This window comes from Microtus ochrogaster, chromosome 2 (assembly GCF_000317375.1).
Source record: "Microtus ochrogaster isolate Prairie Vole_2 chromosome 2, MicOch1.0, whole genome shotgun sequence".
NCBI classification, from domain to species: domain Eukaryota; kingdom Metazoa; phylum Chordata; class Mammalia; order Rodentia; family Cricetidae; genus Microtus; species Microtus ochrogaster.
The window spans coordinates 82,031,120-82,046,247 of NC_022010.1; positions in this window are offsets into that span (position 1 = coordinate 82,031,120).

Here is a 15,128-nt window from a genome sequence, read left to right on the forward strand (position 1 = left end):
GGGCTGAGGAGGGAGGGGGACTTGATTGGGGGAGGGGGAGGGAAATGGGAGGCGGTGGCGGGGGAAGAGATGGAAATCTTTGATAAATTAAAAAAAAAAAAACTTCACCAAGTGCATTCTGTTGCATGGCATCTTTCTCTCTCCATTACTATTTTTATAAATTGCAACACTCTCAAGTAGAAGGACAGTCACTGATTCTGTATAGCAAGTGTCATTTTCACTGTGTAAATTAGGTTATTATCCTTCTGTAACATAGAAGAGATATCCTTATTTTAAGGATATCTTACACATCCTTACAATTTATTTGTTCTACTTACAGTTTTTAATCATAGAAGCCATATATCAGAAACACTCTAGATTTGTTGTAATTTTTCTCCTTATCAATAATATAGCAGTCCTAATACAGGGAGTCTTAAACAGAATTTATTTACTGAAATGAATCAGCCAAATAGTTATTATCTCATCTCTCTTCACTGATCTGCTCTCCCTGGAAAGCTGAATTCATATTCCTATGCTGGGTAGGTTACCAGAGTCATCCTGCTCAAAGGCGCTTATGCATTAAAATCATATTTTCACCTGAGCACTAAATAGTAGTTCATATTTTGTCTCCAGTCACACATGAATGAATTTCTGTTTACTCATATCTTCAACTTACAACCAGCAGTGTCTCCTGCCAGTGATGGCATGCAGGTGACATGGATTAGCTGTTCTAGTTCTCATCTCTGACCTGGATGAGAGGCCAGAGTTTATGGAATCTTTGCAAATAAACCAGAAGAAACTCTGGGAATACTACTAGTTGCCTTTCGGTCTTGAGAAAACAGATATATCTGTAGCTTGGTGACAGGATATGTCTATTTTCTATATTAAAAGACAAAGGTGTTCCATTCCCTTTTGTTAAGCTTGACTGCTGTTTATAGAAAAAGCATGTTTATATTTATGTTATAATGTTATGAAATATCCACTGAAAATGCTGAAATGTAGCTGGAGATATGAGTAAAACATATATTTCATACTTTTCTGCTGGCTATGTTTGTACTAAGATTGGAGAAATATTGCATGCAATTGCTCAAGTTGTATTTGAAGATACATAATGAGAAGTTCAGGAAAGTTCTAGGAAGGAAGGAGATACCTTTTGAAAAGAAGAGTTATAGGTTCTCCTTGAGTAAAAGCAAAATTTATGAAATGGAACACTAGCAAGTACACATGATGTATAAAAACATTTAAGGCTAGATTGGTCAGGGGTTTGAAACTTATTCCTGTTTTCTGTGTACTTTCAATCACATGGTAATCCATCTAGTTTGAGAATACTAAGCACATTTCTGTATCCAAAAGCTATTGACTAATGTTAGTAATTTCAATAAAAAACTACCAGCTGTCAAATTGACACTTTACTCTTTATTCAAGTCTTTTCAATGAAAACATCATCCTAAGTACAATGTGTTAAGAATCCTTGCAAATTTTTCCTATATCAACTTCGGGCAAGTCTATCATTCCATTAGTTCATTTTAATTTTTATCTTTACTGCCATTTTTTCCTTATTCTAAAACCTCTTAACAAATCTGTCATAAAATATTCAGACTCCTTTTATTTGTCTGTGCCACCACCATATTATACCATACCTTCAACTCTCTCAAACAAATTCTTTTCCCTCAGGGATTCCACTCAAAGACATTTTCTAGTTCTCTTGAGGAATAATGAGACTAAAAATAGCCCTGGGCAATTAGAATTTAAGCTGTATCTCAAGCAAAAATTTAATGCCAACACTAAATTGTTAAAATTAGGAAGATAGAGATAATTCACATTTTAGTTCAGAATTCCATCAGACAAGTTTTACATAACTGCTTGATCTTTATGGTCTAATTTATAATCTATGGAATCATGTCATATGGACAAGTTTGTAAACAAGAAAGATAGATAAACAGGATAGAAAAACAGGTATTCTTCTAAAATATATAAGAATGACTAGAAATAGAAATAACGTGATAAATGGCTTAAAAGAATGTGCAAAGAAATCTCTCAGTCCATGACAATGCACAGAAAAGATTAAGTACAATATCACTCCTAAAAGTGAACCTAGTATAAATGCATGGAGACTTCTAATCCTTGTAACAAACCTAAAAAATATGACAGAATTTATTTGGTTTTGAAGAATCAAAGATTTCATATGAATACAAAGAATATACTCTTGAAACAAAATCTCTAGACAAGAATTAATAACATTATTATTGGTCAGGCAATAAACTTTCTCTTTTAAGTATAATAAAATTGATTATTTCTGTATACAACTGAGGAATAGGCCACAGAGACATCAAAATGTAAGCTGAACAATAGAGGCAATCTCAACAGAAGTCTTAAAAATCATTCCAAATTATTTATTACATCATTTGAATAAGTTGCTAACAGTCAAGACAGCGATCTCATTGTAAATATTTCTTTTATGGACTGTTGTCAATTGAAAATAGCTCCTAGGTTAGGGATGAGGGTATGTGTCACCTTCCACTCTCAGCTCTGAGTCCCCATCCAGCTTAGTCTTTTCAGCTCTTCAGCATGTTGCTGCAGTCTTTTTGAGTCCATATGTCTCTCAGTACTGTTCTGTCTAGAACACTATGTTTCTTTGATATTTCCCATTCCCATTTACTTTTACCATCCTCTGCCTTTTCTTCCACAAAGTTTCCCGAGCCAGAGAGGAGAAATTTAATGGAGATGTCCCATTTCAGACATTGTCTAGCTATGGGTCTCTACATTTATTCCCATTTTGAGGCGAAAGCATCTCTGATGATGGGTGAACAAGGTATTAATCAATTAGTTAACATAATGTCATTAGAAATTATTTCATTGCTATGTTTTAGTAGAACATTGTATCTGGTTTTCCCCTATTTCTATGGCCTGTCTTCTCTCAGGTCCTTAGCCACTTGAGCTGTGTCAGACCTGGGTTCTGTCTCATGTAGTGGACATTAAATCCATTAGATAATGGTTTATATCTTCTGCAGTTTTTGTGTCACTACTCATAGGCAGTTTATCTCTTAGGCAGGTCACCATTGTAGATTGAAGGGTCTGTAATGGGTTGGTGTTTATGTTTCTCCTTTGGTAGTATACAGAGTACCTTCCAGTACAAAGAAAATTGTTCAGTAAGTTCCAGCTAAATGTTTCCAACTTCACTGGATTACGTAGATGAAACCTTAATCAATTAACATTTACTATTAATTTGTGGAGAAAAATCAGTAGAATCAGCAATACATTTTGCTGTTTGGTGGCTTCTATGGATTCCCTTTGGCCAACAAACCATCACTGGAGAGTGTCTGATGGCAACATATATGCTGCTGGGACTTTGTCTTACCCCATTAAATTCAATGGAATAGCTTCCAGGCTGATTTAAAATAGTTTACCATTTTATCCTGGCCCATACATTTAATTAGTTCTAACATACTTTATTTTTATAAATGTGTCATTTTTGCAACTTCTAATTGCTTCATTAATATTCTTTCACATATAATTTATAAGTTCAACAGCAAAAATCATAAATTATGGTATATGATTTATTTTACATAAAATGTTCTATCATTTAACATACATTGTTAAATATTATTGCTGAATAACCACTTTTTATATCAATAATGTTATTTATCTGTCTATTTATCCAAATTAAGGTTCCTTCTCTTAAGTTTTAAAATGTATTGTTTGTCCTTTTATTCTATATGTTGGAGAATTTCATATATGTCTATAATGTAGTTTAATATATCACTAATTAGATCCTTGTTGGTTGCCTTGATGGGTTACCTAGTCTAGGGTTAGTAACCGTCTGGCAGTTCAGTTATTCCAGGGTCCCGGAGAGGCACTATCTGTAAGATAAATGGGCTAGGAGAGAAGAAGAAGGCCATGCTACATTTGTCAGAGCCTCCGTTTATTAGAGATGGGGTACAGCTTTATATAGGGTAAGGAGTTGGGGGATGGGCACAGGGGTCTGGGCTCTCGCCGCGTGGTTCACGTTGGTCACATGGTCCGTGTTGGTCACGTAGGCAGGAGGTTATCTTCGTTCAGGTCACTGTAGGCCAGAAAGTCACGAGTTGCCACACCTAGTTCCCTAGATAGTTTGGAATGTGGGGTGGGTTCCGCTAACAGATAGCTCTCCATCAGCCAATTTGGGTGTGGGGTAGGCTCTGTCAGTAGAACGATTCCTAACACAATTATGGGTGTGGGGTTCTCTGTAGACTCCCCAGGGTGATGGTTTCTGCAATGATTTTAGGAGGAAATTGGCTCCTAACAGATCCTCTCCAATTCCTCCTTTATGCTCCCACCTTTTCCTTTCCCAACATCATCTGGTCAACAACAACAACAAAACCACCAACAACATTGAGTGCTTTTAGTGCTACCTGAATGTTCATGAATATAGTACCTTTGAAATAAGACTGGCTATCCTCTCAGAGACACATTTCCACTAAAAAGAGATCCTCTCTCCCCTCAGCAACCATCAGTTGAGAATGTGTCCTCTGCTAGGGGTGGGATTTTATGATCCACTCTGCAATCAATGTTGATATTTTGGCTGGCTTAATCTTCTTCACATTTTGTTCTGCCGACTCAATTTGAGTTCATGTTTGAAATGACCTTGTATTATCCTACAAATGGTGCTTCACCACAAAAATACTCTATCTCTGAATATTCCTTTTTTTTGTGGTGATTCCTGAGCCCATGGGAATTAGGAAGACTATATAATTGCCATGTTTAGAATATATTACTCCACAGTCTCTTACTGGTTATACATTTACCCACTGTGAAGCTTTTTTAACTGTCTTCTAATACAAAATGAAGTTTTTTTGATGAGTGTTGAGATATGCAATAATGTAGGCATAAAGAAACAATCTTAAGGGACTAGTTAATACAAAGTTCATTTAGCAGATTAATATTATTAGGTCCTTTTGGATGTCCTACACCATAGTCAGTCAAAGGTTATCATTGCCAGGCATGCATTTGACCTCTTGAAGCAAGCATTAAATTAAACAAAAGTCATTAGTTACTCCCAAAATATCCATGCCACTATTTGACCAACAGACATATCTTGGCAGGCAAGTATATTATTTGACTTTACAAGATTCACAACTCTGTAGGACTCGTAATGTCATTCCTTTCTTGGTAGATTGCATAGTCCAGTACTAGAAAAGCTAGCCAATAAGAATGAAATGTTCAAGCAACATTTTTTGTTCATGCCTTATGATTCAGGTATATGTTATTTCTAGCAACACAATGTCTGTAAAACTCTAAACAAGCAATGTTATTGGCATGTAACATTTGAGAAGTTTAAGAGAACCCAGTAACCAAACACTCAATATTTAGTAATGCATATTTGGCACTCATCTCTTTATTTTATAGCCTGTAGTCTCTTAGAGAAGTATTTCCCCCACCCAAGGTATAAGTTAAGGTCTTTTAATTAGATAAAACTGAATTGAATTCCCTGGGTTGCAACACTTTGTCAGCTACCAAAAAATATGTGTTTTTTTTTTCTCAACATCCACTATATAATATGTCCTTTTTTTTTTTAACCTTAGCAGTTCTGAGGACAGTATGATGAAATTTAAGAAATAAATAAATAAATTACATTTTTTGATGGCTAAGGGTGTATTTCATTTATTAGAATATTTCTCAGTTGTTTGCACTTCTTTCGATAACTGCTCTTGAATTTTGTGCTCTAATTTTAACTAGGTTGTTTATTTTATTTTATTTTTTAATTTATCCTTTGTATATTCCAAACAATATCCTCAGTCAAACGTGATGATATCAAAGAATATTTTCGATTTTGTTAGCTGCCTCTTTACTGAAATGACGATGTTTTGGATTGTGTAGAAGCATATCATTGTTATGAGGACCCATTTTCTTGGCCGTTAGTCAAAATACATTAGCTATCAGCTCCTAGTCACAAAGTTAATTTCTGTGCTAATAAACAAAGGTGTATTTATCACTTTCTACCTTTTCAGATTCAAGTTATATTGTGTGAAATTTATAAATGTGTGTTTAAATAGAGTACCCACAGAAGTTTAAAAACCTAGAAGGAGCTATGGTGGGCATGTGTCTTCGTGGGGGGTGGAGGGAGCGTTAAAACATCCATATTATGAAGGAGGAAAGTGGAGGGTAAAAGGGTCAATTAAACTAGGAATATCAGCCAACCAATTCCTTAGCATGAAGCCACCCAATCCATGAGCACCCTGACTCTAAACCCAGAGACAGTGAAAGAAACTCACCTTGGATCTGAGACCTGAACCCGTGAAAGAAACACTTTATCCCTTAATCCAGAACCAAAGAAATATGGCCTGACCCTGAAACAAAGAGCCAAAAAAAAAAAAAGCACACTTTCCCCCTTACAATCAGAGTCAGGGAAAGAAATACACCAAGGCCCTGGAATTAGAGCCAAAAGGCTAAAAAGGATCAGTTAACAAGTTACAGTTTGGCTCTGAAATCAGAACCATCTGTGCCTTTGACCAAGTAACAAACAAAACCAATCAATCCCTGAGCACCTTAACCTTGAACCCATAGTTAGGGGAAGAAACACACCCTGGATCTGAGATGACCTGAGTCAGAGAATGAAACACTTTCTCCCTGAACACCGGAATCAAGGAAACATGTCCTGATTCTGAAACCAGTGCCAAAGAAACACACTTTGTCCCTAAAATCAGAGACAGTGAAAGAAATATGTCCTGGCCCTAAAATTAGAGTCAAAAGGCAAAAAGAGAGCCGGGCCATGGTGGCGCACGCCTTTAATCCCAGCACTCAGGAGGCAGAGGCAGGCGGATCTCTGGGAGTTCGAGGCCAGCCTGGTCTACAAGAGCTAGTTCCAGGACAGGCTCCAAAACCACAGAGAAACCCTGTCTCGAAAAACCACACACACACACACACACACAAAAAAAAAACAAAACAAAACAAACAACAACAACAACAAAAAAAAAACCCACTGAAATACATTTACACCCTGAAATCAGAGTCATTTCTACCCAAGACCCGCTAAACTAACCAATCCTGAGCAGAAAAAAACCTCCCTGAGAAAACTCTGCCCCTAAGAAGTAATAGCCTCTCTGCCTGTCCAGTTGTGGGCTGCCCTTCACCACTGCCTCAGAGGTAACCACTCTCCTGGTCACCTTCCCAAACAAATCTTTTTTTTTTTTTTTCCTCAGAAGAGTCTTGGGTGAAGATCTTCATTCTCCTGTTTGGTTGATGACTTCGCTTCAGCTCCTGGCATCCATACATCTAATAGGTCTGGAATATTTGAATGGAAGCCATACATCCAAAGACTCTGAAATGTTTGAGTGAAAGTTTCACACCAAGCCCTTTACCCTGAGAGTTGCCTCAGTCCAGACTCTAACCCTGAGCAAAACAGCCAAATAATGTCTCCTCTCCAGAGATATTCAAGACCACTCCCACAAGGTATTTATACTACCCTCCAGAGAACAAACGCATAGTTTTCTGGTCCTTTCCATTTTGCATCTCCTCTTAAGGCACAGAGCAGGGCTGGAAAGCCATATGGGAGCGTTTGTGTTCATTAAACCTGGGCTTTTTCTAAATCGATTTGATTTGTTCTGATTTGATTATTGCGTCAGCAAAGAGGCTTAGCAGGATGCAGAAACTTTTCACGATGGCACAGAAGAACCAGACAGAGATGTCAGCAACCTTGCTGAGATGCTCTCTTGTGGAGGGGTGGGGGATATACTTGGCAAGGCTGGGCAGAGTAGAAGAACAGCAGACACATGCACACACAGTCTGGAACATGAAAGAATTTTCCACAGAAAAACATTCAATAAATGGTTAAGAACAGTGAATTATTTTCTCACTTTGTGTATGGCACAATTTCTTGATGGATTTCCAAGACAAAATTATTTAGGCTACCACATTGAAGCCATAAGGTTTTGTGAAATATTGGTGATATTCAAAATTTTGAAACAGAATGCATAAATCTATATTTACCTCTTAAATATATGTATGGCTTATCTATGATAGTATCTTCACTTACATTTTTTGAGACTGTATAATTCTGTGAGGGCAGAATAGGCTCAAACTGGAAATTCTAATGCCACAGCCCCCAAATTCTAAGTTTACTACCATGCTTGGCTCAAAGATATCAACTCTCATCTTTCTAAAAGTTGACACATCTGGATCTTTCTGGGGAATGTAAGGAAAGTTTATTTTCAAAGCAGTGAAGCTTATTACTTATTTAGAAAAAAAAGGTATTTTTTCTTAAAACATACGAAAGCTCTAAAGGTGGATTTTCTCCTACTTCACAGCTTGTTATAATGTGATTCTACTTATGAAGGAAAGGTCACAAAGAAATAAATGTAACATCAAAAAAATAAGTGTGAGATAAGACTTATGTTTAAGAGTTTAGTTAAATAATGCTGGAAATAAAAAAAGAAGATAGTCAAATTGCACAAAATTTTTGTGGTTATATTAATGGCATATTTATGAAAAAAATATAAAAAACTTGATATGTAATCATTGAGACTCATAGTATCAATAGGGCATTGATTTTTTTTTTAAACCTAAGAGATCTGTCACAAATCTAAACTTGAAAGTTACTCACCAAACAGGAACATGAACAAGTCCTCTCACTCCACTTCATGAAGGTCTCTATTCACTACTACATGGACCTTTAAGAAAAATACTTAGACACTCTTCAGATTTAAATTCATTTAAAATTCACTTAAAAATTGACAAAAATACATATACACATTCTAGAAGAAGACTATGGGAATCAAAAGTACCAATGCAAGAAAAATTTTCATGTTGCATATTCCAAAACAAGGAAGACAAATAAATTTAATTTATTTTACATTTTTGATACTATGAATTACTAGGATTAACACATGCACCACAAGTAAATAGAGGATTTTTTTTTCTAATCACTGTTAATGAATTCTTAAAGTCTGTGGAGACCATAATGAAGAGCAGTCCATAGGGAATGAACCCCAGGGAAATCAACAGGGACATCAATAGCAGAATTGATGAGAGCAAGCTTGAGCTCACTATCTGAACACAAAAAGAACACAACCAGAACTCTGGCAGCTACTCTTTTATTTTCTGATATTTTAATGGCGCTTAAATATGCGTGAATTAATCAAGTCCAAGTTTAGATATATGGCATACTAATTTTTTAACAGAGAAAAGTTAGGGAGTGTCTGAAAACATAAGAAAGCTTGTAAATAAAATAACATTAAGTCTTTGTGACATTTGTGATTATATTTGTCTACATATATCCATGAACACCACAAAATTATAACAGCAACATGATTTTCATAGCCATCAAATACCATTTAACATAAATTATGAGTTTACCTAGAATCACAACATAGATAAAGACACTGCTAAGGACTGTGCCCATGTCTGGTGGAATGTGCCTGGATTTTCTTTTACCTGATTGTAATTCGGACAGCTGTAAAAATTAAACCCCGAACTTTTTATTTCTTGGCCCTCAAAGTCTAAATATATTCTCAAGGAAATGAAAAAAACTCAAGGAAACAAGTGGGGGCATAAGAATGCTATGTTACCACTGTTTGATGTGGAAACTACCAATATAAACCCTACAAGCTGAGTTTAGAGTCCAAGCAAGAGTTAAAAAAAAAAAAAAGGTCATATTCTAGGTGAGTTTCTTTTGCTGTGGTAAAACACTGACTAAAGGCAAAATGAGCAGGAAAGTGTTTAGTTGGTTTATAGGTTATTGTCATCTGTACAGTCTGGAGACTTGAAGCATTTACAAAGACTGTGAAGGGAAATTGCACAGCTTGTTTTCATATATTTCAGAAACACTTCCTTAGAGCTGACACTGCCACAAGGTACTGGAATATGATGCACTAATTAGCAACCAAGAAATACTCTGTAATCCCAGCACTTGAAAGGAACTCTGAGGTCAAGTCCAGTCTGGTCTTCAGAGCAAGTTCCAGGACATTCAGGCCTACTTGGAGAAACCTTATCCAAAAAAAAAAAAAAAAAGTATTTTTTCAATTACTGTTCTGTCTTCCAAATATACTCTGGTTTATCTCCAATTCACAGCTAACCATCACAGGCCACAAAGAAGGTAAGGTTCACTTATGCACTGGATATAAATATGACAAGAGTGTAGAGATTCTGACTAAAATAACTTAGTGTTATAAGTCAATAAAATTTTATTGCTTATTCTGCCTTTTGATTAGTTTAGCAATACAATATATGATTTTCTACACCCAAACCTCTATGTTAAAAAATCTGAATTCTTCTACAGGTTCTGATTATAGAATATTTTTGTCTACAATTTTTAGCTTCCAGGGTCTTTTTGCATTTCTATGTAGATTTTTCTTTTTAAAAAATCACCTTATCACCATCGTTGCAACCTTGTTATAGTAATTTCATGAAAGCAAATTTTAAAAATATTATTAAAAGCTTTTAAAATCTCATTATTTATATATCCTTACATGTTCTGATACATCAGGAAAAAAACATAAATTAGTTTAAAGATCAACCTAGTAAGAAAAGAACTCTTCTGCCACATCGGAATATGATTTTATCTTCACTTGCAAGAGGAGAACTACAGAATCTCTTTTCTCTTTATAATTTATAAAACCATTTTTTATACAATGTATTTTGGTCATATTCATTACCCTTCCTCAACTGTTCACAGTTTCCTGGAACCTCACTACAGATCAAACTTCATGTTCTTTTTCAAATAAACAAATATAAAAATATAACCAAAAAACATAATATGAAACAAAACAAAATCACTTGAAATCCAATTTGTGTTGAACTCATGGGCTTGGTCCCTTCCCTAGAGTGTAGCTGCCCTTGCAGGTACATACCACTGAATAAAACTGAGTTTCTCTTTCCCAGCAGGTATCAGCTTGTAACATCATCTTAGTTAGGGCTAGAACCCTGTATCTTCTTTCTCCATGCTGCGAATTTGTTTGCTTTTAAGTTCTGCAGGTCTTATATGTGCTGTCACTATCTCTGAGTTCATATGTGTATATTTCCTGGTCTATCTGAAAGTTTATTTGGTTTTACCCACCATCTGCAACTCTTACATATTTCCATCTCTTCTTTTTAATATGATCTGTGAAGTATTTCATATCATCTTACCATAATTGTATCAAGACTCTCATGGTCATTTATTACTCCACTTGGTTTCTAAAACATGACCCCCATATTGAAACAAGTCATATATTTTCACATATAAAAATTGCCTGATTATATTCACCAATATTGCAATAAATCATCTGAATATTAACAATATTATCAAAACTGATAATTGATTTTCCAAATTAAAGAATAAGTGAAATATCTGTTTATGTTTCACATACATATACTTGAATATTACTGATTATTATTACGACAAAAGGCACTGTTAGTATTTAAACACAATGTTACTAAAATTCCTGAACATATATAAAATAGAAGTTTAATAATTTGATTTCTTATTTATTACATTCCAATACATGGATCTTTTTTTTTCTTTACAGAGTGGCATTTTGCATTATTTTCCAAAACAAAAATGGGATAATTCATATGCAGAGAGTTAAAACATGACAGGCAGTATGAATGTTGCATAGAAGTATGGAATTAATACTGTGTCAAATATTATTCTATCATTCACTCTGTGTATGTGTGTGTGTGTATTTTTACATTGAGTAGTCTCATTATAGACTATCAGACAGAAGTTTCTGTTTGGAAAATCACTCTAATATTTAAGATAATAGTCCTTCTAATATCATTGTCAGTTCCCAATGACCTTACTAAGCTGTCTATTTATTGTATCTTATTTTCCTATTTTTACTTGTTTTTTACTTATGCCTGGGATATACAACAGCCTCCTCTGAATGTTATGGTTACAGGCATGAACTATGAGTATATATATATATATATATATATATATATATATATATATGCAAGCTAATACTCATACACATCAGATAAATTTAGATTTTAAAACTGTTCAAGACATCAATTGTGTGTAAAAAGAAATATAAAGTACCACAACAGGGAATGATCTCAAACATGATCAAATGGGGTGAGTGACAGAGAATTGCAGTGAACAATTTCTTAGCTTTAGGAAATATTCTGAATGACCCACACTCAGATATACAAACTAAATTGACTGCATTAATTTGAGCTGCTGTTCATTTATTTCACATAAATTTGCATACACCCACACTACTATACTTCAGCAGTGCCTTTACATTTAGCTTTCAAGAGAGAATGCATTATTGATCTGTCTATTTTTATAGAAGAAGAAAAAGAAGAAGAAGAAGAAGAAGAAGAAGAAGAAGAAGAAGAAGAAGAAGAAGAAGAAGAAGAAGAAGAAGAAGAAGAAGAAAAGGAGGAGGTGAAAGAGGAAGAGGAACAGGAGAAGAAAAGGGAGGTGAAGGAAGATGTGGGTTTGTTTTCTATTCAGAATTACTTTTGTTTGAGAGGAAGAGGCATTCTTGTGCTCACCAATAAGCACTAGAGGAACTAGGAGTGTTAAGAACAGGATGTTCCTTCAAAGGAAGGGATATCTTAATTTTTATTTGCCCAGAAATGTGGAAATGGGTGTAGCTAAGTCTGGTGTCCTTTTCACAATCTGTGGTTCTAAGACCAGACACAACTCTCCCTCAAACACCGACTGTGAGCATGACAATCTATGCAACCTATCAAATGGAAGCTGTCACATATACTTTACAATGATTTTCAATGTAACCATATCTTAAGCTTTATTGTATACATGGGGCCGAATTCATTGCTATTTGTCTAAAAACAAGTATTTGGATCAAACTCTCAAAGTTTGAACCAGTATCGGCTACTGAGTTGTGTTGAACCGAATTACGCACTTGCGTCCCGCAGGTCATTACTCTGCTAACTATGATGCTCTCAGAGATCTCTGCACTTTGGGTTTTTCTACTTTTATTTATTTGTTGGTTTTTGGATTATATCCATCAACAGCAATCTTTAAAAATGGATATTATGCAAAAATATTTCAAGAACATGGTTATATCTTCGTGTAAGTTTTTGAATAAGAAAATTTGCTCTAATAAACAGTGATATTATATATTCTTAGTTTCCCAAAGAATATTCTGCCAGCAAGAAAAAATATCTAAACAGTAAGAACACATGAGTATGTATATTCATACTTTACTGGCTTGAATAATATCCACTGGAATAGACTATGGCAGAGGATCATTGCAAGTGACCTATTCTGGATGTTACCATAAAAATGCAAAAAAGATGACATCCAATTCATGAGACCGGTGTTGACAAAATTGAGATTAATATTAAATATCATGACTGGCAAGAATTTGCTTTGTTCTGAGAGAGTACAGGATGAGAGTAAGATTATTAATATGCTCTTATTGATAACAAACATAACAAGAGGATTTCCTTGGAGCATCATAAGTCCTTGGGGGATAAGTGATGGATTTTAAGAGATGAGTATTTACATCTCAACAAAATATTAAATAAATAATGTTACTGTCCAGGACACAAATAATTTGGCTTGTAAATTTATGATAGTGCTTAACTGGAATAAAGTTGTCTGTGAGAATTTTTTTCTATTTTCATGTATACGTGGATGGGAGTATGTAGAATAACGTAAGTCCTAACATGTTATGAAACCAAATGTTTTTGTTAGTTTTATGTCCTCTTAACACAAAACTATATCAGGGTCAAAACATTCTTAATTGAAAAGATGTATTCATAAGACTGGCCTCTAGATACATCTATAGGATATTTTGTTGATTGATGGTTAATGTAGGAGGAACAAGCACAGCGCATATTGGAAAAATGATCTCGGGTTACATAAGAAATCAGGTTGAGTATGCCATGAGGTACAAGCCAGTAAGCATTTTTTCCTTCATGGCTTCTGCTTAAGTTGCTGCCCACAGATTCCTGCCTTAAATTTCTGTTCTGAAATCCCACACAGTGTTGGAATATGAACTGAGAGTTAAAACCTGAAATAAACATTTTCTCCCCAAGTTGCTTTGTTCCTGGTGTTTTATCACAGCAATAGATACTCTCAATAAGACAGAACCAGGTTTGAGGGACCTTGATGTGACAATCTGATCATGTTGGAAGGGAGATTGTGGAAGGGCTTTGACACTTTAGGCTGGTAATAGGCTTTCTGACCCCAAATATTGTTTCTCTGCTAACGCAGTAGCCCAGATCAAGCCTAATTTAAAAAGTATAGCAACAGGTTTACTGAGCAAAGCAACTCCAAGGTTCACCAGTCTCAGAGGTCAAGACTGAATAAGTCACAGTAACGGAGCAAGGGCAGAAAAGTTTTATAAATTATTGGGGAGGAATGATGACGTGTGTACCACAAGCTTGGTTTGTGCCCAAGTATAGTCAAAAGCTGAGAACTTAGGCTGGAACTTGTGTGGCAGGTGGTTTCACAGGAGGAAATTGCAATGGAGTTTCATGCTTCGGTGAAGAATTGTGAAGGTGGTGGTATCAGGAAAGGAAGTTTCCATACAACTGTGCACTTAGGCAGGGAGTTGTATAGTTGTGGCGTCAGGGGAGAAAGTTGCAATAGTCATCAAAAACGAAGGGCTGGGCTTTTGGTGCCCTTTTTTTTATTCAGAGACTTCTGAGCTGGTGGGATTTGGAGAGAAAGAGACAGGAATGGAGCATCACAGACCCAGTAAGAGCAAAGCCGAGGCTTCAACTGCACAGAGAGGATAGTTATTTGGTGTTCAGAGCTAGATAAGCTATTGTGAGACCTTAGAAGATGATGATTAGATCAGTGAAGACAATGGAGGCCTAGATTTTGAAGTTTCAAAGGTAAACTTGAAAATCCCTTTAAGATTCTGTTGGAGATATTTGATATTTTGAATTAAGAATCTGTATGTCTAGTCAGCTGGAGCCAAAGAACCTGATGGCAACAGCAAGAGAAGAGCACCACCTAAGAGAAATCTTAGCTGTTGAGTGTGAATTGAGATTGAGAAATTAGCAGTGATTTTGAAGACACTGCCATCTTTGATGTGAAGATTTTTCAGAGAATCTTTTCAGGGTCAGTTCAAATTGCTGTGCTCTAGAGGACACAAAGGCTTTATCTCAAGTGAGAGGCAGACTTAGGTAATCTGTAAGAGTTATAGCTTGTATTGTTTTAGAAGACATGGTGGGTTTATGTAACAGATGGAATTTGACTTTATATCAGG